This window comes from Trichechus manatus, unplaced genomic scaffold, assembly GCF_000243295.1.
Source record: "Trichechus manatus latirostris isolate Lorelei unplaced genomic scaffold, TriManLat1.0 scaffold00087, whole genome shotgun sequence".
NCBI lineage: Eukaryota > Metazoa > Chordata > Mammalia > Sirenia > Trichechidae > Trichechus > Trichechus manatus.
Genome location: NW_004444023.1, coordinates 6,706,299 through 6,728,552, shown reverse-complemented (window position 1 = coordinate 6,728,552; position 22,254 = coordinate 6,706,299). Strand labels below are relative to the sequence as shown.

Below are 22,254 nucleotides of genomic sequence, written 5' to 3'. Positions count from 1 at the left end.
GTCTGTCTTAGTCTGGAAGCTCCAATGAAACCTGTTCAGCATCAGAGCAACATGCAAGCCTCCACTGACAGATGGGTGGCAGCTGCGCTTCAGGTGCATTGGTTGAGATTTGAACCCAGGTCTCCCACGTGGAAGATGACAATTCTACCACTGAACATCACTGCTGTCAAACTCTGTTCTACCCACTTTATATTCATTATTGTTGTTGTTAGGAGCCATCAAGCCGACTCCAACTCATAGAGACCCCATATGACAGAGTAGAACTGCCCCATAGGGTTTTCTAGGCTGAAATCTTTATGTAAGCAGATCGCCAGGTCTTTCACCAGTGGAGCTGCTGGGTGAGTTCGAGCCGCCAAACTTTTGGTTGGCAGCAGAGCACTTAACCATTGTGCCACCAGGGCTCCTTTTCTATTTATTAGCTCTAATGAAAAGATCTACTTCAGATAGTTATTATAGCCTCCATGTTAAAGGAGAGAACACCGAGATTTATAGAGGGAAGTGACTTGTTTATGGTCACACTGAGTCAGAATTTAAACATAGCTATTACAGAATCCAAACCACATGTAGCGACACAGAGGGGAGACTGGGGGAAATGCCAGCTCTGAAGACAGAAGTAGCTGGGTTGCAAGCATAGCTGTTCCAGTGATTTGAGTCACCTGAACAGTGTCTGGAACAGAGAAATTGCCATTGACAAGTTCCCATGGGCTGGGGACAGCCTTCGTGTCCCAAGCCCAAGAGCAGCCAGCGATCTTGATTTCTGGAACCCTGACATGGTAGAGGACCCTGTCTCTCCCACACACACAAATCCATGACATCAGCACCAGGAGTGTGCTGGAGATGGCTCATACCAGCTCGTAAGAGATGATTATTAATAGCAAAAGGGTGGAAACTACCGAAATGTCCTTCAGCAGATGAATGGATAAGGAAAATGTGATCTATCCACACAATGGAATATTACTTGGCCATAAAGAGAGATGAAGTTCTAATGCGTGCCACAACATGGATGGAACTTGAAAACATCCTGCTGAGCAAAATAAGTCAGTTGTAGAAGGACAAATACTGCATGATCTCACTATATGAAATAAGCAAATATCTAGAAACCAAAGGTTGTTAATGGTTACCAAGGGAGGCAGGAGGAATGAAGAAAGTTTTGCTTAAGGTACACGGAGTTTATGTTAATGGTGGTAGAACATTTTGGAAAAGGATAGCGATAATGGTGGCACAATATGGATAATGTAATCAATGTCGCTGAATTGTAAATATGGAAGTCCTTGTGTTCTTGTATTGGCGAAAGTTTTGGAGTATATATTTTATCACAAAAGAGAGAGAGATGGTTGTTAAAATTTCAGAATTTCATGAGCCATTATCAAGAGTTAACTTATATAAAACTACAATGTAAAAAATGATATTAAACCAAAGGTAATAAATACTTTAAAATCATCACTTCCTAATTATTTTGGTACATTTGGATGAACAAATAAACTTACAACATAAATCTCTGTTGTTCCACTTATGTCTTATTCATTAACATAAACAAAAATATCAACCAACTTTCATGTCAAAACTACATTTTTTTATCAATGACATGAGCTACTTCTTTGTGGAATCGGATAGTAGTCAGGCATTTATTGGTAGTCTGATTTTGTGCTACTGCTGTTGGTGATAGAATTATAAGAACTGGTAGTGGATTTGAGAAGAAATAGCAAGTTGCCCTGAAGTAGTAGGTATACAGAATTTACAACAAAGAGTAATATGCGTATTTAAACAATTTCTATGTGTACAATTCAGTGACATTGATTACATTCTTCAAGTTGTGCAACCACTCTCACTATTCTTTTCTAAATTATCCCACCACCATTAACCTAAACTCTCTGCCCCTAAGCAAAAACTCCCCCTTTGCCCCTCACTCCCATCCCTGGTAACCATTAATAATTTCTGGTTTCTATATATTTGCTTATTTCATATAAATGAGATCATACAGTATTTGTCCTTTTGTGACTAATTTGGCTCAGCATAATGTTTTCAAGGCTCATCCATGTTGTAGCATCTATCAGGACTTCATTTCTCTTTATGGCAGAGTAATATTCCATTGTGTATATATACCATATTTTGTTTATCCGTTCGTCTGTTGATGGACATTTTGGTTGTTTCCACCTTTTGGCTATTGTGAATAGTGCTGCAATGAAATTGGTGTACTTGCACATGTTTTATAATTATGTATAAACTGTGGGCTTCCTGCCCTTTATAATCAGTAAGATTTATTATAAACATACATGTACCTATATAGACACATACATTTTTTTTTCCGGAAGAGCCAATTGTTAAACACTTACCTGCATACCACTGGGCAGTGCAGTAAAGTAGAAATCACATATACTTTGGATTCTATAAGAGCTATGTTCAACTCTTGTCTGTCACTGCTTGAGTGAACTCACACAAGTCACTTCCTTCTTTAAACCTCCGTGTTCTGTTCTTTAACAAGGGGGCTGTGATAACTTTCTGAAGCAGATCTTTTGGTTAGAACTAATGAATACAACCAGCACTCGTCTGACAGTTTGCCATAATGTGGGGGTTGCATGTTGCTGTGATGCTGGAAGCTGTGCCACTGGTATATCAAATACCAGCAGGATCACTCGTGATGGACAAGTTTCAGCAGAATTCCAGACTAAGAAAGACTAGGAAGAAGGAGCTGACAATCTACTTCTGAAAAAATTGGTAGTGAAAATCTTATGAATAGCAACAGAACATTGTCTGATATGGTGCTTAAAGATGAGCCCCTCATGTTGGAAGGCACTCAAAATACGACTTGGGGAAGAACTGCCTCCTCAAAGTAGAGCTGACCTTAATGATGGGGATGGAGTAAAGCTTTTGGGACCTTCATTTGCTGATGTGGTATGACTCAAAATGAGAAGAAACAGCTGTAAACATCCACTAATAATCAGAATATGGAATGTACGAAGTATGAATCTAGGAAAATTGGAAGTTGTCAAAAATGAAATTGAATGCAGAAAGATCAATATTCTAGGCATTAGTGAGCTACAATGGACTGGTATTGGTCATTCTGAATCAGACAATCATATGGTCTACTATGCCAGGAATGACAAATTGAAGAGGAATGACGCCACATTCATCACAAAATAGAACATTTCAAGATCTATCCTGAAGTACAGTGTTGTCAGTGACAGGGTAATAGACACAAGACAATAAGGAAGACCAGTTAATATGACTATTATGCAAAGTTACACACCAACCACTAAGGCCAGTGATGAGATAATTGAAGATTTTTACCAACTTCTGCAGTCTGAAATTGATTAAACATGCAATCAAGATGCATCGATAATTATTGGTGATTGGAATGCAAAAGTTGGAAACAAAGAGGGATCGGTAGTTGGAAAACATGGGTCTGGTGATAGAAATGACACGGGAGATCACATGATAGAATTTTGTGAAACCAACAACTTATTCATTGCAAATACCATTTTTCAACAACATAAACAGTGACTATACACATGGACCTTGCCGGATGGAATACACAGGAATCAAATCGACTACATCTGTGGAAAGAGACGATGGAAAAGCTCACTATCATCCGTCAGAACAAGGCCAGGGGCCAACTTCGGAACAGACCATCAGTTGCTCATATGCAAGTTCAGGTTGAAGCTGAAGAAAATTAAAAGAAGTCTATGAGAGCCAAAGTGTGACCTTGAGTATATCTCACCTGAATTTGGAGACTATCTCAAGAATGGATTTGACACATTGAACACTAATGACTGAAGACCAAATGAGTTGTGGAATGACATCAAGGACTTCATACATGAAGAAAGCAAGAGGTCATTAAAAAAACAGGAAATAAAAGAAGAAAATGGATGTCAGAAGAGACTCTGAAACTTGCTCTTGAATATCAAGTAGCTAAAGCGAAAGGAAGAAATGATGAAGTAAAAAAGCTAAACAGAAGATTTCAAAGGGTGGCTTGAAACGACAAAATGAAGTGAAGTATTATAATGAAATGTGCAAAGACATGAAGGTAAAAAACCAAAAGGGAAGGATATGCTCGTCATTTCTCAAGCTGAAAGAACTGAAGGAAAAATTCACGTCTTAAGTTGCAATATTGAAGGATTCTACAGGGAAAATATTGAATGATGCAGAAGGCATCAAAGGAAGATGAAAGGAATACACAGAGTCACCGTACCAAAAAGAATTGGTCGATGTTCAACCATTTCAGAAGATAGCATATGCTCAAGAACTGATGGTACTGAAGGAAGAAGTCCAAGCTGCACTGAAGGCATTGGCGAAAAACAAAGCTCCAGGAGTTGACAGAATTCCAACTGAGATCTTTCAACAAGTGGATGCAGCGCTGGAGGCTCTCACTTGTCCATGCCAAGAAATTTGGAGGACAGCTACCTGGCCAACTGACTGGAAGAGATCCATATTTGGGCTCATGCCAAGGAAAGGTGATCCAACAGAATGCAGAAATTATCGAACAATATCATTAATATCACACCCAAGTAATATTTTGCTGAAGATAATTCAAAAGCAGTTGCAGCAGTACGTCAACAAGGAACTGCCAGAAATTCAAGCTAGATTCAGAAAAGGATGTGGAACAAGGGATATCATTGCCTATGTCAGGTGGATCTTGGCTGGAAACAGAGAATACCAGAAAGATGTTTACCTGTGTTTTGTTGACTATGCAAAGACATTCGACTGTGTGGATATAACAAATTATGGATAACCATGTGAAGAATGGGAATTCCAGAATACTTGATTGTGCTCATGAGGAACCTGTACATAGGCTAACAGGCAGTCGTTGGAACAGAACTAGGGGATACTGTGTGGTTTAGGAAAGGTGTGTGTCAGGGTTGTATCCTTTCACCATGCTTATTCAATCTGTATGCTGAGCAAATAATCCGAGAAGCTGGACTACATGAAGAAGAAGGAGGCATCGGGATTGGAGGAAGACTCATTACCAACCTGCGATATGCAGATGACACAACTTTGCTTTCTGAAAGTGAAGAGGACTTGAAGCACTTACTGATGAAGATAGAAGACTACGGCCTTCAGTATGGATTGCACCTCAACATAAAAAAAAACAAACAAAAATCTTCACAACTGGACCAATAAGCAACATCATGATAAATAAACAGAGAAAATACTGAAGTTGTCAAGGATTTTATTTTACTTGGATCCATAGTCAACGCCCATGAAAGCAGCAGTCAAGAAATCAAAGGATGTATTGCACTGGGCAAATCTGCTGCAAAAGACCTCTTGAAAGTGTTAAAAAACAAAGATGTCACCTTGAATACTAAGGTATTCCTGACTCAAGCTGTGGTATTTTCAATCGCCTTGTACGCATGCAAAAGCTGGATGATGAATAAGGAAGGCTGAAGAAGAATTGATGTCTTTGAATTATGGTGTTGGTGAAGAACATTGAATATACCATAGACTGCCAGAAGAACAAACAAATCTGTCTTAGAAGTACAGCCAGAGTGCTCCTTAGAAGCAAGGATAGCGAGATTTCGTCTCATGTACTTTGGACATGTTATCATGAGGGACCAGTGTCTGGAGAAGGACATCATGCTTGGTAAAGTGGAGGGTCAGCAAAAGAGTTAAAAAATCTGTCAGGGAGATGGATTGACACAGTGGCTGCAGGGATGAGCTCAAGCATAGCAACAATTATGAGGATGGCGCAGGACCAGGCAGTGTTTCATTCTGTTGTACATAGAGCCACTATGACTGGGAATCGACTTGACAGCACCGAACAGCAACAACAACAATGAATATAAAGTGGGCAGCCCGGTGCTTGGCATATATTGCAGCCTCAGGAAAGGGTAACCGTCAATGTTATGGAGTCCCTGGGTGGTGCAAATATTTAACATGCTTAGCTGCTAACCAAAAGGTTGGAGGTTTGAGTCCACCCAGAGGAACCTTGGAAGAAAGGCCTGGAGATCTACTTCTGAAAAATCAGTCATTGAAAACTCTATGGAGTATAGTTCCACTCTGACACCCATGGGGTTACCATGAGTCACAGTCAACTGGATGGCAGCTGGTTTGAGTGTTTTTTGTTTTGTTTTGACTCCCTGGGTGGTGCAAACCATTAACGTGCTCGGCTGCTAACCGAAAGGTAGTCTGAAACCCTATGGAGCACAGTTCTGCTCTGACACACATGAGGTCGCCATGAGTTGGAGTCGACATGATGTCAACTTTAAAAAATAATTTTAATCAACATTATGGCTATTTCCACCTGCTGGAGACAGGCTGAATCTTTCAGTGCTTTCTCTGCCCTCTGAGATCCAGACCACAATGAGAATGCACTTCCTCTCTGTCCTGTCCTTTCTCTTCTTCATAGAGTCTTCCTTCCTCATTGCACCTCCTTTTGGCAATTCATAAAATGCAGAGTCATTTAGCACACTTTATTCTGAAGTCTTTGGGCCTGGGCTTGGAGAAGAGGAAACACTTCTTATGAACCATTCTGGTCTCCAACATCATAGAAGAGGAAGGTCCCTGTGAACTTCTCCAGAGCAAAGACCAGCACCTGGCCTATCACATGCTTGCATGTGCCAGGCAATGGGATGACATATTAGTTTTCTAGGGCTGCCACAACTCATTACTACAAACTGGGTGGCTTAAAACAACAGAAATTTATTCTCCCACAGTTCTAGAGTCCAGAAATCCAAAATCAAGGTGTTGGCAGAGTTGATTCCTTCCGAAGCCGTTCCATGCCACTCTCCTAGCTTCTGGTGGCTGCTAGCAATTACTGGCATTCCTTGGCCTGTAAATGTATCACTCCAATCTCTGCCTCTATCTTCACATCACCTTCCCCTCTGTGTCTGGTGTCTAATCTTCCTTTGCCTCACTCTTACAAGGACACTTGTAATTGGATTTGGGGCCCACTCTGAATCCAGGATGATATCATCTCAAGATCCTTAACTTAATTACATTTGCAAAGACGCTTTTTCCAAATAAGGTCACATTTACAGTTATCAGAGATTAGGACTTGGACATATCTTTTTGGGAGCCACCATTCAACCCACTATATCTGGGGACTCATATGCATCCTGTCATGTAATCCTCACTTCAAAACAGTATCAGAGGAGGGAAACTGGGTTGAAAGAGAACAAGTCACTTTCTCAAGCTCATACTGCTACGTGTCAAAAGTGGGATTAGAATCTAGGCTTTTCTGACTTGCTGCCACACCATACTTTGTACCAGAGGAGACCTCAGTAACAATGATTGATGAGTGAATGAATAAATGAATGAATGAAGTATTTAAATAACAAGTATGCAAGTTATCTCATACAAACTTTTCCTAGAAACAGCAAATTACAGATTAAAAAGTTTGGGAGCTCATTTAAACTAGGTTTCTATTCCTGGTGGCTCCAGCTCTCTGTGTGACCTTAAATATATTAGGGCCTTAGTTTACTTACCTGTAAAATGGGGATTATAATATTTTCTCAAATGTTTTCCAAGGATGAGAGAAAGGACATAAAATCAATGCTAGGTACAAATTAAGAGCTTGGGAACTATTACTTCATTTAGGGAGGCATTTTTGCCTAGTCAGATGGTTCCCTCTATAGTACATAAGAACCACCTGGGATGTTTGTTCAAACCATTTCCCGGGGCCTGAACTCACTTGAATCAGAATATATGAGAGTGGGGCCCAGTAATCTGCATTTTTTTAAAAGCATAAGTGAAATTCATGTAACATAAAATTAACCATTCTAAAATGAACAATTCAGTGGCATTTAATACTTTCACAGTATTGTGCACCGCCTTATCTAGTTCCAGAACATTTTCATCACCCCAAAAGGAAACTCCATGCCTATGAAGCAGTCAGTTCTAATTCCCCCACCCCCACCCCAACCCTTGGCAATCATCAGTTTGCTTTCTGTCTTTATAGATTTACTTATTCTGGATATTTCATATAAATGGACTTATACACTATGTGGCTTTTCATGTCTGGCTTCTTGCACCCAGCGTAATGTTTTTGAAGTTCATCCATGTTGTAGCATGTATCCAAACTTCATTCCTTTTTATTGTTGTTGGTTGCTGTCAAGTTAATTCTGACTCATGGCGACCCCATGTGTGTCAGAGTAGAATTGCTCCATAGGGTTTTCAAGGCTGTGACTTTTAGGAAGCAGATCACCAGGCCTGTCGTCTGAGGTGCCTCTGGGTGGGCTCAAACTGCCAAGCTTTTGGCTAATAGTCGAGCGCTTAACTGTTTGTGCCACCCGGGGACTCTTCATTCCTTTGTATGGCTCAATAATATCCCATTCTGTGAATATACCATGTTTTGTTTCCCCATTCATCCACTGATAGAAGTAATTTGAATTTTTAGGAAGCACCCACAGAAAATTCAGATGCTTTGTTGTCACTTGGATATGTGATGACAAGAGCAGATGGTGGAGTCAGCCAGACCTGGGCAGAATCACCCAGCTCTGCTTTTTTCTGGTTGTGTGATCTTGGGCAGCTTCCACCATCTCTCTGAGCCCCAATTTCTGCATTTGAAAAACGGAAATCATCAGAGGAGCATTTACCAGGATGTGATCTGGATTGAAATCCCATAACCCAGGCCTTGGTAATAGGTAGACAGAAAACTTTGGCAACATGATTTACTCTCTTCTATTTCACAAGATAGCTTCTATCTTAGTTTTTAGTACTGCTGTAACAGAAATACCACAAGAAGGTGGTTTTAAAGGATAGAAAATTTTTTCTCACAGTTTAGGAGGCTAGAAGTACAAATTCAGGGCACCTGCTCTCTCTCTGTTGGCTCTGGGAGGGGTGGGGTAGGGCAAGAATCCTTGTCTCTTTAAGCCTTTATAGACCTGGTGTTCCTGGGTTCCTTGGTGATCTTCATGCGGCACCTATCTTCCCACATTTGTGCTTGCTTGTCTCTGTGTCTATGCTGCTCCTTATAACTCTGAAGTGATTAGATTTAGGACACACCCTACGTTAACATGGCCTCATAAACATAACAAAGAAAATCAACAATTAATAAAAACAACAATAAAAATAGCCCAGAGTGGAGGAGGTTTTCACCCTAGACTTGAAAGATGAGGAAGCTGGGGCCCAGGGATTAAGTCAATTCCCAGCATAGTTTGGTCCACTCACATCAATATGGCGATGGGGTCTCCTTGTCTGCAGGTGGCCAAGGTGGAAGAGAAGGTTCAGGGAGGGGAGGAGGCTTGCCCAAGGCCAACAGCCAGGGTGGCTAAAGCTAGATTGGAACCTAGGAGTGTTTGATTCTAGAACATCAACTCCTTCCAGCCCCCACCTGGCTGGCTCCTCAGATGAGAGCTGGGATAGCCAGTGTCTTAGTCATCTAGTGCTGCTGTAACAGAAATACCACAAGTGGATGGCTTTAACAAAGAGAAATTTATTTTCTCATAGTCTAGTAGGCTAGAAGTCCGAATTCAGGGCTTCAGCTCCGGGGGAAGGCTTTCTCTCTCTGTCAGCTCTGGAGGAAGGTCCTTGTCATAAATCTTCTCCTGGACTAGAAGCTTCTCCACACAGGAACCCTGCATCCAAAGGACGCTCTCTGCCCCCCGGCAGTGATTTCTTGGTAGTGGGAGGTCCCCAACTCTCTGCTTGCTTCCCTTTCCTTTTATCTCTTGTAAGATAAAAGGTGGTGCAGGCCATACCCCCGGGGAAACTCCCTTTACATTGGATCAGGGATGTGACTTCAGTAAGGGTGTTACAATCCCACCCTAATCCTCTTTAACATAAAATTACAATCACAAAATGGAGGACAACCACACAATACTGGGATCATGGCCCAGCCAAACTGATACACACATTTTTGGGGGGACATAATTCAATCCATGACAGCCAGGGAGGGTAAAGGATGCTCCTGTTGCCACCTGAGTCAGGCATGGAGAACCTCAATTGCTGCTGGTTCAGGAATAGCTAAAACTCACCTCATATTCTGGTGTGCCAGGAAGTCTTTTCTCTCTTCATCCTAAAGGAAACCCTGTGAGGGATGGTCTGGGATATTCCCATTTTGCAGATGGGGAAAGAGAAGCTCAGGAGAATGAAATGACTGCTTGCCAAGAACATGCAAGTGCAGGGCAATGGGTTTCTCCTTTTATATGGGCTTTCTGGCCATGGACTTGTAACTCCCACGAAATGATTGGGTGGGACTGTGCAAATAAGCTATGTAAAACTCTTGTTGGAATTGGTTGAGGCTATGCAAATAAAGTATCTGTGGCTCACCAAGGGGATTGGTCAGTTTTGCCATCCCACTAGGCTTAAAAAGACCCAATCCCAGAGGTTGAGAGGGGACCTCACTACCATCAAGAAGAACCTCCAGTGAAGCATGTCCTTTGGATCCAGGGTCCCTGTGCTAAGAACCTCCTAGACCCAAGAGAGAGAGAGTTGTAACACTGGAGACAGCACACAGTAGGAGCAGTGAGAACCAGGAAATTGGCACAAGATGGCTGTGGTGGGATTCCCAGCCCATGGAGTGAGTTACCTGCAGTGGGCTCCCTGATCCATGGAGTAAGAACTGAGTGCCATCAGGCAGGAGGCTTCCTGGTGCTGTGGGGTGCCTCCAGGCACATGCTGGCAGAGCCAGAGCGAGGGCTGGAGCAGGCACAGCAGAGAAGGAGGTGAGAGGTTGGAAGCTGTCCTGACTGAAGAACTGTATCCTGCCTCTTGAGTTGTTCCTATTACTTCCAAGTTGATCCTGATCTCGAGTTGTAACCTGTTACTTCCCTCATAAACCTCATAATCGTGAGTATGGTCTTAGAGCTCTGTGTGGCCACTGCAATGAATTATCAAACCCAGCAGAGAAGTTCGAGAGTGCCGTGGGAGAGATGGCTGGTGTCAGAACTGGTACAAAGATTAGAGAGTGGAGGTGTGTCTGACCTCCACCTCACAGGAATCAGCTTTGGGCTGATGTGATTCTCTCTCCTCTGTCTGAAGTTAGACAAAGAGGTCTGACACTATCATTTTACAGCAAGTAACCTGCTCCTTCCTGGAGGCCCCAGAAGCCCAGTCCTCCATGGTCCTGCCCTCCAGGTCCTCATCCTTGGATTTATTTTCTGACCCAGACTGTTGTGTTCTCCTCTTGCAGGCTTTCAGGTCCTGGTCTGCAGTGGTGATGGACCCAGGACTCAAGGTGGACAATGCGAACTGTGCAAAGGGAGGTGCTGCTAGATCAGAGCTAAAACCATGTGTGCGAGAGCAACGTGGGTCTCGCAAAATTTTCTGTTAGAGCTCAGAAGGTGATGGACTCAAGAGTCCAGGTGCGCAGGCCTCCTCTTCAGCACACAGAAGTACAGATCCCAGGCCCCTCCTCCCTCAGACTCAGGAGTCCAGGCTCCCAGCCCTTCCTCCCTCAGACTCAAAAGTCCAGCCCCCTCCTCCCTCAGGCCTAGGAGTGTGGGAGGAGGCCCAGCCCCTCCTTCCTCAGATCCAGGAGTCCAGCCCCCTCCCCCTCCCTCGGACCCAGGAGTCCAGGCCCAGCCCCCTTCTCCCTCAGACGCAGGAGTCCCTCACCTTCTTTCCCCTCCTTCCTTAGACTCAAGAGTTCAGGCTCCCAGCCCCTCTTCCCTCAGACTCAGGAGTTCTGCCCCCCAAACCCCCTCCTCCCACAGTGGCCTACTCAGTAGTAATCAGGATGACTTAATGTCTTGGACACCTGATTTCTGTTCCCTGCTCTGCTGCCCCCATGCTGCATCATTTTGGCCAGGTGACTGCTCTTCTCAGGCCTCAGTTTTCCCTATCTGGAAAATGGGACTCCTCTTCTCTTGCTTCCCTGGGAGAGAATAGAGAGCTGCTGAAAAAATAAGTCCCTCCTTCTCTCTTTTTCTGTCTCGGTCGCCCTTCTGGGGAAACGGCTGGAGAAGGGGGTGTGGGAGCCGGGCTGGAGAGTGCTGTCAGCTGGGCAGGTTCTGCTGAACAGAACGGGTGCGGGGTCAGACATGTCCCGCCCCCTCCAGACCTCCTCCATCCTTGCTGACTCCGGAGATCCTGCAGCTTCCTCCCGGAGGAGGCAGGCGGTGGAGGTCCAGTCATTGCTGCTGCCGGGCCTCCCTCCTTCCAGGGTTGCGGCCAAGTATTGGAGGCCTAGGTGCTTCCCAGAATCTGGGCGTGTGGGAGGGACGGTTGTGCAGGGCTCCGCTTAGAGCACTGTGGCCCAAGCCCTCGGAATTCCTGGAAATCCAGCGGCAGTTAGCTCTGAGATTTGGGGATTTTGCTGATCTTGAGGACTCCTTGCCTAGGGTCCCACCTCCCTGGATGCCCCTCATCCCACCTGTCTCAGGACTGGACATTCTGAGGGGCAGCCACAAAGCTGGGGGCGGGGGCGGGGTCTCCCCTCCTCCCAGCTGCTGGGCTGTCTCCCTCCTGAGTCACTGTGTCCTCCCTATTCCTCCCCTCTCCCCCATCTTTTCCTCTCTCCCTCCTCTGCCCTCTTCCGCCTCCCCCTTCTTCAGTGTCCCTCTCTCTCTCTCCCTCCTCCTCTTTCCCTTTCTCCCACTTCCTCTTTCTCCTCCCGTCTCTTCCCTATCTTTTCCCCTCTCTCCCTCCTCCACCATCCTCCTCCTCTGCCTTTCTTCCTCCTCTCACTTCCTCCTTATATCCTTCTCCCTCCTCTCCTCTCCAGCCTCCTCTTCCTCATCTTTTTCTCTCTCCCTCTCCTTCCTCTTCCTCCTTCCTTCCCTCCTCTGTCTTCCCCCCTTCTTTTTCCTTCTCTCTCCATCTACCATTCTGACTCTCCATCCCAATCTCACACATTCATTCATTTCAAATATATTTATTGAGTGCTTACTACGTACCAGGCACTGGTCCAGCACACCCCCGCCCCCCGGAAATAGACTTGTGAAAAAACAGCCAAAAAAACCTGCCTTTGGGGAACTCGTGTTCTGACACGGAAGACGCACAATACACAAGAAAGATCATGAAGGTGATAGGCATCTGGGTGGCGCAAGCAGTTTGCACTTGACTACTAACCTAATAAGCAACATCATAATAAATGGAGAAAACATGGAAGTTGTCAGGGATTTTATTTTACTTGGATCCACAATCAACGCCCATGGAAGCAGCAGTCAAGAAATTAAATGACGTATTGCATTGGGCAAATCTGTTGCAAAAGACCTCTTTAAAATCTTAAAAAGCAAAGATATCACCCTGAGGACTAAGGAGCACCGGACACAAGCCATGGTATTTTCAATCGCCTCAGATGCATGTGAATGCTGGATAATGAATAAGGAAGACCGAAGAATTGTTGCACTTGAACTATAGTGTTGGCAAAGAATATTGAATATACCGTGGACTGCCAGAAGAACAAACATATCTGTCTTGGAGAATATACAGCCAGAATCCTCCTTAGAAGCAAGGATGGCGAGACTTGGTCTCACTTACTTTGGATAAGTTATCAGGAGGGATCAGTCCCTGGAGAAGGATATCAGGATTGGTAAAGTAGAGGGTCACTGAAAAAGAAGAAGACCCTCAACGAGATGGATTGACACAGTGGCTCCAACAATGGGCTCAAACATAGCTATGATTGTGAGGATGGCACAGGACCAGGCAGTGTTTTGTTCTGTTGTACTTAGGGCCACTATGACTAGGAACCGACTTGATGGCACCTAACAACAATGTTCAACTTTTTGAGGAACAGTCAAACTGTTCTGCACAACGGCTGGACCATTTTACATTCCCACCAGAAATGGATGAAGTTTCCAACCAGGCTGTTTCTTGCCTTGGATGTCCTTCCTGCTCCATCTTCCAACCCCCAGTCCTACCCCATTTACCCTGGGTAACTCCTCATCAGTTAAGACTCATCTCATTCAGAACACCACCTCCTCTAGGAAGCCTCCCCCACTGCTCTGGCTGGTCATCTCTCACTGCAAGGGATTCTGGGAGACCAGTCAGACATCTGGGTCTGAGGGGGAAGGAGGATAGGGACCTGGACTCTTGTGTCGGAGGGAGGAGGGGCTGGGGGCCTGTATTCCTGGGTCTGAGGGAGGAGGGGGCTGGGGTCCCAGCTGGGTTGGTGCCTCCTCACACTGGTGTGTGATTCTGTTTACACAGCTGCCTCCTCATCCACAGTGGCGTCTCCTCAAGGGCAGGGCCCAGGTCTGAGTCATCTCTGTGTGCCTGGCATCATCCACCAGAGAGCCTGGCCCACCAGCAGCTCAGGAGGTGTCAGACAATGAATAAATGTTCTTTCTTTAGCCCTTTCTCCATTCCTGCTTTGTTATCTCCCTGCCCTTCTGTCCTGGTGTTCTGTAAAATACACTTCGAGGTTTTCACATGATGAGCAAAATCTTGGAAAGGCCACTAAGACTCAGGACAGGGATTGAAGATCAGCCACCACTGGAGTTGAGGATCTGGGAGAAGTGGCCATTGGTGAGGAATGGAGAAGGTCTCTGATTGTCCTACCCCAGCTTCATCTGTCCTTGTCTTTCAGCTCTTATCTTGGCTGCTTGCAGCCTTGGTCATCTCTCCCTGCAAAGAATTCTGGGAGACCAGTCAGACTCCTGGGTCTGAGGAAAGAGGGGGCCAGGGCCCAGACTCCTCGGTCTGAGGGAGGAGGGGGCCAGGGCCCAGACTCCTGCGTCTCAAGGGAAGAGGGAGTAGGGGCCTAGATTCCTGGGTCTGAGGGAGGAGGAGGCTGGGGGCCCAGATTTCTGGATCCTGGGGACCCGACTCCTGGGGACCGGACTCCTGGGTCCTGAGGGAGGAACCATTGGGGTTCAAAGTCCTGGTCCCTCCTCCCTCATCCACACTCTGGTTTTAGAAACATCTGGTTTTATACAGCTGCTCCACCCAGGCTTGGAGGGGTAGGGGCTGGGCAGGGAAATGCCCGGCTCCTGGGTGGAGCCTGGGCTGGGGTAGAGGAATCACCCCCCCCCTCCTGCTCTGGGCTCTGCTCCCACTGGAGGATCCATCATCCTGACACAGCCAGACACCCGGTGGAGGCCAGGCTCCCGGCAACGGGTGTCAGAGACGCTGGCACGCCCTAATAGGTGGGCAGGCGCCCTTGGCTCTGGCCTGGACAGGCCTTCTCCCTGCCAGCCACGCTCAGGCAAAGGCCCAACCTGGCACTGGCCCCCCACTCCCTGGCCTCCCCAGGGAAAACCAGAGGGAGAGCTCTGGACAGGCTGGAAGAGATGGAGCAGCAGGGAAAAAGGAAGATTGAGAGAGAGAGAGAGAAATAGAAAGAAACAGAGATAGTGAGTGAGAGAGATAGAGATAGAGCCCCAGAAAGAGAGGGACAGGGTTATAGACAGAGAAAGACAGACAGAGAGGAAAAACACATACAAAGAAAGCACTACAGAAAAAGGATACAGAGAGATAGAGGGAGGATAGGCAGAGAGAGAGAGACAGATAGACAGACAGAGACAGAAAAAGACAGAGACGGAGAGAAAAGGAGAGACAGAGAAACATCGATTCCGACTCTTAGCGACCCTCTAGGCCAGAGTAGAACTGCCCCAGAGGGTTTCCAAGGTCTGTAATCTTTCCCGGAGCAGACTGCCACATCTTTCTCCCGTGGAGCAGCTGGATAGGTTTGAACTGCTGACGTTTTGATTAGCAGTCGAGTCCTTAACCACTGCACCACTAGGGCTCCTACATACACAAACTGAGCTCCAGAAAGCGAGAGACAGGAATACAGAGAGACCGAGGGAGAGAAAGAGAAGAAGAGGCAAAGAAAGAGGGGAGACAGACAGACACCGAGAACAGGGAGAAGAGAGAATGAAAAACAGAAAAGAGAGAGACAGGGCTTCAGAGAGAAACAGAGAGAAGGAGATAGAAATATGCAAAGAGAAACACAAGCAGAGAGAGTCCCAGACAGAGGCAGTCAGGGATACGCAGACCCTGAGAGAAAGAGAGAAAGATACAGAGAGAGAAAAAAGTGAGAAAATCGGAGAGACATCCAGAGAGAAAGAGAGAGAGGCATGGAAGAAGAAAGTCAGGGAGACCAAGAGGCAGACACTCAGAGGCAGACTGACGCGGACTCACAAAGAAGCAGGTGGAAACAGACAAAGAGGAAAAAAAAAAAAAAAAAAGAGAAGGAGACAGAGAGAAACAGACAGGAGCACACAGAGACCCATACAGACAGACGGAAAGAGAGAAACAGAGGCAGCGAGAGAGAAAAAAATGACAAAAGATTCCGAGAGAGACAGAGGCAAAGAGAGAGAAGGAGACAGGAATATACAGGATGAACAGAGTCTCAGACACAGGGAAAAAGAGGGAGAAAGGCAGATGGAGGGGGAGGAAGAGAGAGACTGATTAGTACATTGAAAGAGGGACAGAGACAAAGACAGAATTATCTAATTTACAGGGACTTTTAAAAAGCATGGAAAGAAGGGCATGGAGACGATGACATTTATCAGGGGTCTTCTGGTCCCTAAGGGGCAGGGAGCTCAGACCTCTTGGATCCCCCATCTCTTTGGCTTCTGAGAGAGGCCACGCCCACCTCTACTTTGACTCAGTTTCCCCAATGGGTCAGGACTCTGACAGAGCCCAGGCGGCTCCCTGACGGCAGCTGAGCAACAGCTCTCTGAGTTCACTCCCGAGTCCCTGGGGAGACCAACCCCAGTATCCCTGACCCCCCACCACCCCACCTCCGACGCTGGCATGTATGCGCATGCGCACACTCAGACCCACGTCAATCAGGCGCTGGCGGACAGACATTCACTCACAGCTCCAGTTCCAGACGGCCGTGCCTCACAAGCCAGCGCACACACAGTCACACCCACAAACACACGCGTGTGCATTTTATTCCAGCCGTCAGTGGCTGAGACAAGTCCCTGGGGGGCCCAACTCAGAGAGACAGAAGGTTCTGGGGATAGGAGGGGAGTGGCAGCGGGGAGGAGGGGGTGTCGGGGGCCATTGGGGCAGGTGAGAAGAGGGAGGTGAGGAGCGCTGGGAGCTGTGGGGGACGGAAAGAGAGAAGTGGGGCGAGAGATGAGGAAAGAAATGTGAGGAGAGAGGTGGGGGGAGAAAGAGGTGAGGAGAAAGAGGTGGGGAGACAGATGGAGAGAAAAGGATAAAAGGATGAAGAGAAAGTCAGAGACAGAAATACAGAAATGGGGAGAGAGAGGAGAGTAGAAAGAGAAACCCACTGTCATCAGGTTGATTCTGGCAGAGAAAGAGGAGAAGAAATACAGAGAAAGGGAGACTGGGGCCCAGAGGGGAGAAGAGATTGAGAATTGGGAAGAGAGAGGTGGGAAGAAATACCAGGGTGGTGGACAAGAGAGCGAAGAGGGAAACCCAGAATATAGAAGAAAGGTGGGAGAGAAAAAAAGGTAAGGAGTATGGGGCGAGAGAGAAGGGGAGAAGAAATAGAGAGAGAGGGAAACTGCGAGATAAGGGGGGAGAGATGGAAGGGAGTACTCGGAGGAGAGGCAAGGGCAAGGATGGAGGACTGGGAAGGGAGGCCCCGCTCCCAGAGGGGGATGGGGGTAATAGCGGGAAGCGGGTGGAGCTGCCCTGCTCAGCCGTGACCTCAGAGCCCCTGGCCCAGCTCAGCCCTGACGTCAGCCTTCCTCCCGCCCCCGCCTGCGCTGGTCTTCAAATGACCCCCCAGCTCTCCGGCTACAGAGAGACTCCTCAGAGCGCAAGATGCCGGACAAGAGAGCTGGGCAGGACCCTCTGCGATGAGACAGGTGTGTGTGTGTGTGTGTGTTAACTTCAGCCATGTGGGAGAACTACCATGCGTGTGACCACGTGTGCTAGAGGAACTGTGTGCATGTGGTTTTCCCCGTATGTGTGATTTCACGTGTGTATTCATGTGCATAAGGAGCCCTGGTAATGCAATGGTTAAGCACTTGGCTGCTAACTGAAAGGCTGGCGGTGTGAACCCATCCAGCTGCTCCATGGGAGAAAGACCTGGCGATCTGTTCCCATAAAGATTTAAAAAAAAAACAACAAACTAAACCTGTTTCCATCAAGTCGATTCCGACTCCTAGCGACCCTATAGAAAACCCTTTGTGGCAGCTCTACTCTGTCACATGGGGTTGCTGAGTTGGAATCAACTCTACGACACCTAACAACAACATTCATTGTGTGTGACAGTGGCCACCGTGTGGGACAGTGAGCATGTGAGGCTCAATGTGTGCCATTCCCATCTCTGTGTGTGGGTGGCCATCTAGGGTACATGTACATGAGATGTGACATGTCCCTGTTGATGTACATATTTATCTTGCTGTATGTCTGCGTATGTCTGTGTGCAGGGGAGACAGAAAGAGAGAAAAAGAGAGAGAGAGACAGAGAGAGAGAGAAAGCTTTATTTGCCTGTGACACGTGGGTCCAGATTTGTATTTTACACGTTCAATAAATATTAAGTTGAACCACATGAGATCGCTGATAGTCAACTGCGTTTGACCTATAAAAATAGCAATTTCATATGGTTGAATGTAATCTTGCTGTTACTATTATTTCTTCTCAAACCCTGGTCAGCCCCATTGCCCTAGACCCAAAGGTGGGTGTTTTTGTGTTTCTTGACACGTGGGCATTTCTGCCCAGTGTTACCCCTTCCTGCCGGAGGGTATGTGTCAGTAGGTGCACCTGTGTGGGTAGGGGTGGGAGTCATAGGAACGCTGTGCCTTGGCTGAGGCTGGATGTCTGTAGTCATTTTCAAGAACACAAGTGTTTTTCTATGTGGACACACTCTGTCACTTACCATGTGTGAGAAGATGGGTCCCAGGGCCTGTGTGGGTGTGTGTGTCCACAGTTGATATATGTGTGTTCGTGTTGCTGAGACCTCTATCCTCTGGGTCCCCACCATAAATTAGGCCACCTCCAGGAACTCAGGCAGAGTAAGGTTTGGGGCAAAGGGCCAGAGAAGGAAGATTCTAGAAGAAATAATAATCATTGCTGATATGGAGCAGTTACCCGTATCAAGCCGTGTTCCAAAAGTTCTGTCTCAGTGTTGTCCAACAGAAACATAATTTGAGCCACAGAGATAATCTAAACATTTCTAGTAGCCACATTAAAATATGTAAAATGAAACAGGTGAACTTAATTTTAATAATAGACTTTATTTAACCCAGTGTAACAGAGTCCCTGGGTGATGCAAACAGTTAACACGCTTGCCTGTTAGGCTCGCCGAAAGGTTGGAGATTCGAGTTTACCCAGAGGCACCTCAGAAGAAAGGCCTGGTGATCTACTTCTGAAAAACCAGCTACTGAGTACCCGATGGAGCACAGTTCTACTCTGACACACGTGGCGTGGCTAGGAGTCAACTCGATGGCAACTAGTGGTAACTCAGTGTAACCAAAAACAAACCCGTTGCGGTTAGTAGCCGAGTGCCTAATCGTCTGCACCACCCAGGGACTCCAACAACCGGTTGTCGTCAAGTCTATTCCAACTCATGGCAACCCCATGTGTTTCAGAGTAAGGGTTTTCAATGGCTGTGGAGGCATGGAAGAAGAAAGTCAGGGAGACCAAGAGGCAGACACTCAGAGGCAGACTGACGCGGACTCACAAAGAAGCAGGTGGAAACAGACACAGAGGAAAAAAAAAAAAAAAGGAGACAGAGAGAAACAGACAGGAGCACACAGAGACCCATACAGACAGACGGAAAGAGAGAAACAGAGGCAGCGAGAGAGAAAAAAATGACAAAAGAAAGGTTTTCAATGGCTGTGACCTTTCAGAAGTAGATCACCAGACCTTTCTTCTGAGGTTCCTCTGGGTGGGTTCGAACTGCCAATCTTTCAGTTAGTAGCCAAGTGCTTAACTGTTTGTGCCACCCAGGGACTCCCCCAGTGTGACAGGGGTCAGCAAACTTTTTCTGTTAAAGGCCAGATAGTAAATATTTGTGGTTTTGTGGGCCACAGAGTCTCTGTCACAACTATTCAACATTGATGTTGTGGTGCGAAAACAGCCATAGACAACAGCCACTAATGAGCGTGGCTGTGTTCCAGTAAGACTTTATTTAAGGACACGGAAATTTGAATTTCACATACTTTTCATGTGTCACAAAATATTATCTTTCTTTTGATTTTTTTCAACCATTTAAAAATGTAAAAAATCATTCTCAGTTTGTGGGCCATAGTAAAACAGGCGGTGGGCGTTTGGTCTCTGGCTATGGTGTGTGGACCCCTGATGTATATAAAAAATATTATCATTTTAATATGTAATCAATACAAACATATTACCCAACCCCCAAAAACCCTCATTGCTGTCGAGTCAATTCCGACTCATAGTGACCCTATAGGACAGAGGAGAACTGCCCCATAGAGTTTCCAAGGCTGTAAATCTTTATGGAAACAGATTGCCACATCTTTCTCCTGTGGAGCAGCTGGTGGGTTCAAACCGCCGACCTTTCAGTTAGCAGTCGAGCGCAGTCAAATGCTTAGCCACTGCATCACCAGGACTCCTTACAAACATTTTAATGAGATATATTTCCTTTTTTCTTGTACTAAGTCTGAAATCCAGTATGTATTTACAGCACATCTCAACTCAGATGCTACATTTTCATTGGAAACTCGTAACCTGTATTTAGATATTGGAAGGTTCCTGGGTTTGCACTCGGCTGCTAATCTAAAAGTTGGTGATTCGAACTCACCAGTGGTGCCGTGGAAGAAAAGCTTGGCTATGTGCCTGCATAAAGATTACAGCCAAGAAAACCCTACTGTGTAACACATGTGGTCGCCATGAGTCAGAATCAACTCGACCACAATGGGTTGTTTTGGTTTGTTTGTTGTTGTTAGTTGCCTTTGAGTTGATTTCGACTCATGGCAACCCAATGGTTTATTTAGATTTTGTAAAGTTTACTGTTGAAAAGGAAGCATCACATACTCAAATTGTTTCAAATATACTTAAGAGCTTTCTGAATTGAGTATTGATTTTAAAGTTAAATTTAAATTAATTAAAATTAAATAAAATTGAAAATTCAGTTCTTCAGTTGCACTGGCCACATTTCAAGTGCTCAGTAACAACATGTGGCTGGTGGCTCCCGTATTGGACCATGCACATCTAGAACATTCCATCATGGTAGGTCTGCATCTAATGACTCATTTAATTCTGAACTCATGACAACCCTATGAGGTGGAACTGGTGACATAGGAGGTGGCTTAGTGTGGAGATTAAGAGCTGGACGCTGGAGCCACACTGCCCTCTACTTACTACCCGAATGACCTTGAGCAAGAGAATTCTCCTCCTTGTGCCTCAGTTTCCTCATCTGTAACAGAGGGATAGTAACAGTGCCAACCTCATAGGGTTATTGTAGAGAAGAGTCTGGAATACAGAAGGTGCTAAATTTCCATTTTACAGATGAGAAAACAGAGGTATCCTTCCACTCTGATTCTGGGCTCTTCCAGCAACGCTTGCTATGCACTGGCCCTGTCAGGGAGCTGGGCAGAGGAAGAGGAGAACCAGGTTGTGCCTTTGGGAAACTCCCAAAGGGAACTTCTGTCTGCAGAAATCAGACAGAAGATTCCTCTTGAGAGCTGTGTGATCTTTGGCCATTCATTTTCGCCCAACAATCCTCAGTTTTGCCGTCTCTACACGGGGAGTAAACACTGTCCGTCCTCCAGAGCTCCCCTGTGAAGTACAGGCAGTATATAAAATTATGGTTTAGTGATTGGATTCCAAGGCTTCAAATCCCAGTTTCTCCTTTTCCAGGTATGATTCTGGGCAGATTGCTTCACCACCATGTGACTCAGTTGCCCCATCTGTAAAATGGGGATGATAATAATAATAATAGCTACCTCATAGGGCTGTTGTAAGGACTAAACTAAATAAGGCTTAGAGCAGTGCCTGGTGCATACCATAGAGTATGATTCTTTTAGTACATTTATATTATTATTACTGATTCAACACTGGGATGCCTTTGTGATACGAGTCATTATTTTATGTACCACTAAAGGAGAACCTGGGTAGCTTAAACAGCTAAGCGCTCTACTACTGGCTGAAAGGTTTGAACCCCACCCAGAGGCACCTCAGAAGACAGGCCTGGTGATCTGCTTCCAAAAGGTCACAGCCTTGAACACTCTATGGAGTAGTTCTATTCTGCACAGTGTGGTCGGAATCGGACTCCACGGCAACTAACAAGAGGGAAAAACCTCTGCCAATTAAACTGTGACACTCCACTGAGTGTAATCCCCATGGCGATTTCAGAGCTGCAAAAAATGTGAAATAACTGTATTAGAATCAATATAATCAGGCATTAAGCCTAGACAACTGTTAGCCACAATTATTTTCATGAATGAAAAGAACTTCCTAGTACCCAGGGGATCCTCTTTACAAAATGGGGATTTTTGAGCTGGCGTGGGAAAAACCTAGAAGGGCTTCCTGGAGGAGGACTCT

The 22,254-nt window shown here is 45.9% G+C and overlaps 1 protein-coding gene across 1 annotated transcript in view; it reads left to right on the top strand.

Annotated features, from left to right (window-relative positions):
• Nucleotides 1-14,137, top strand: part of FPR1 (formyl peptide receptor 1) — a 28,523-nt gene extending 14,386 nt beyond the window's left edge. The window contains exons 2-3 of the transcript XR_002824901.1: nt 11,069-11,240; nt 14,029-14,137. The gene's annotated coding sequence lies outside the window, so the exon portion shown is untranslated. The remainder of the gene's footprint in view (nt 1-11,068; nt 11,241-14,028) is intronic.
• The last annotated feature ends 8,117 nt before the right edge of the window (nt 14,138-22,254 follow it).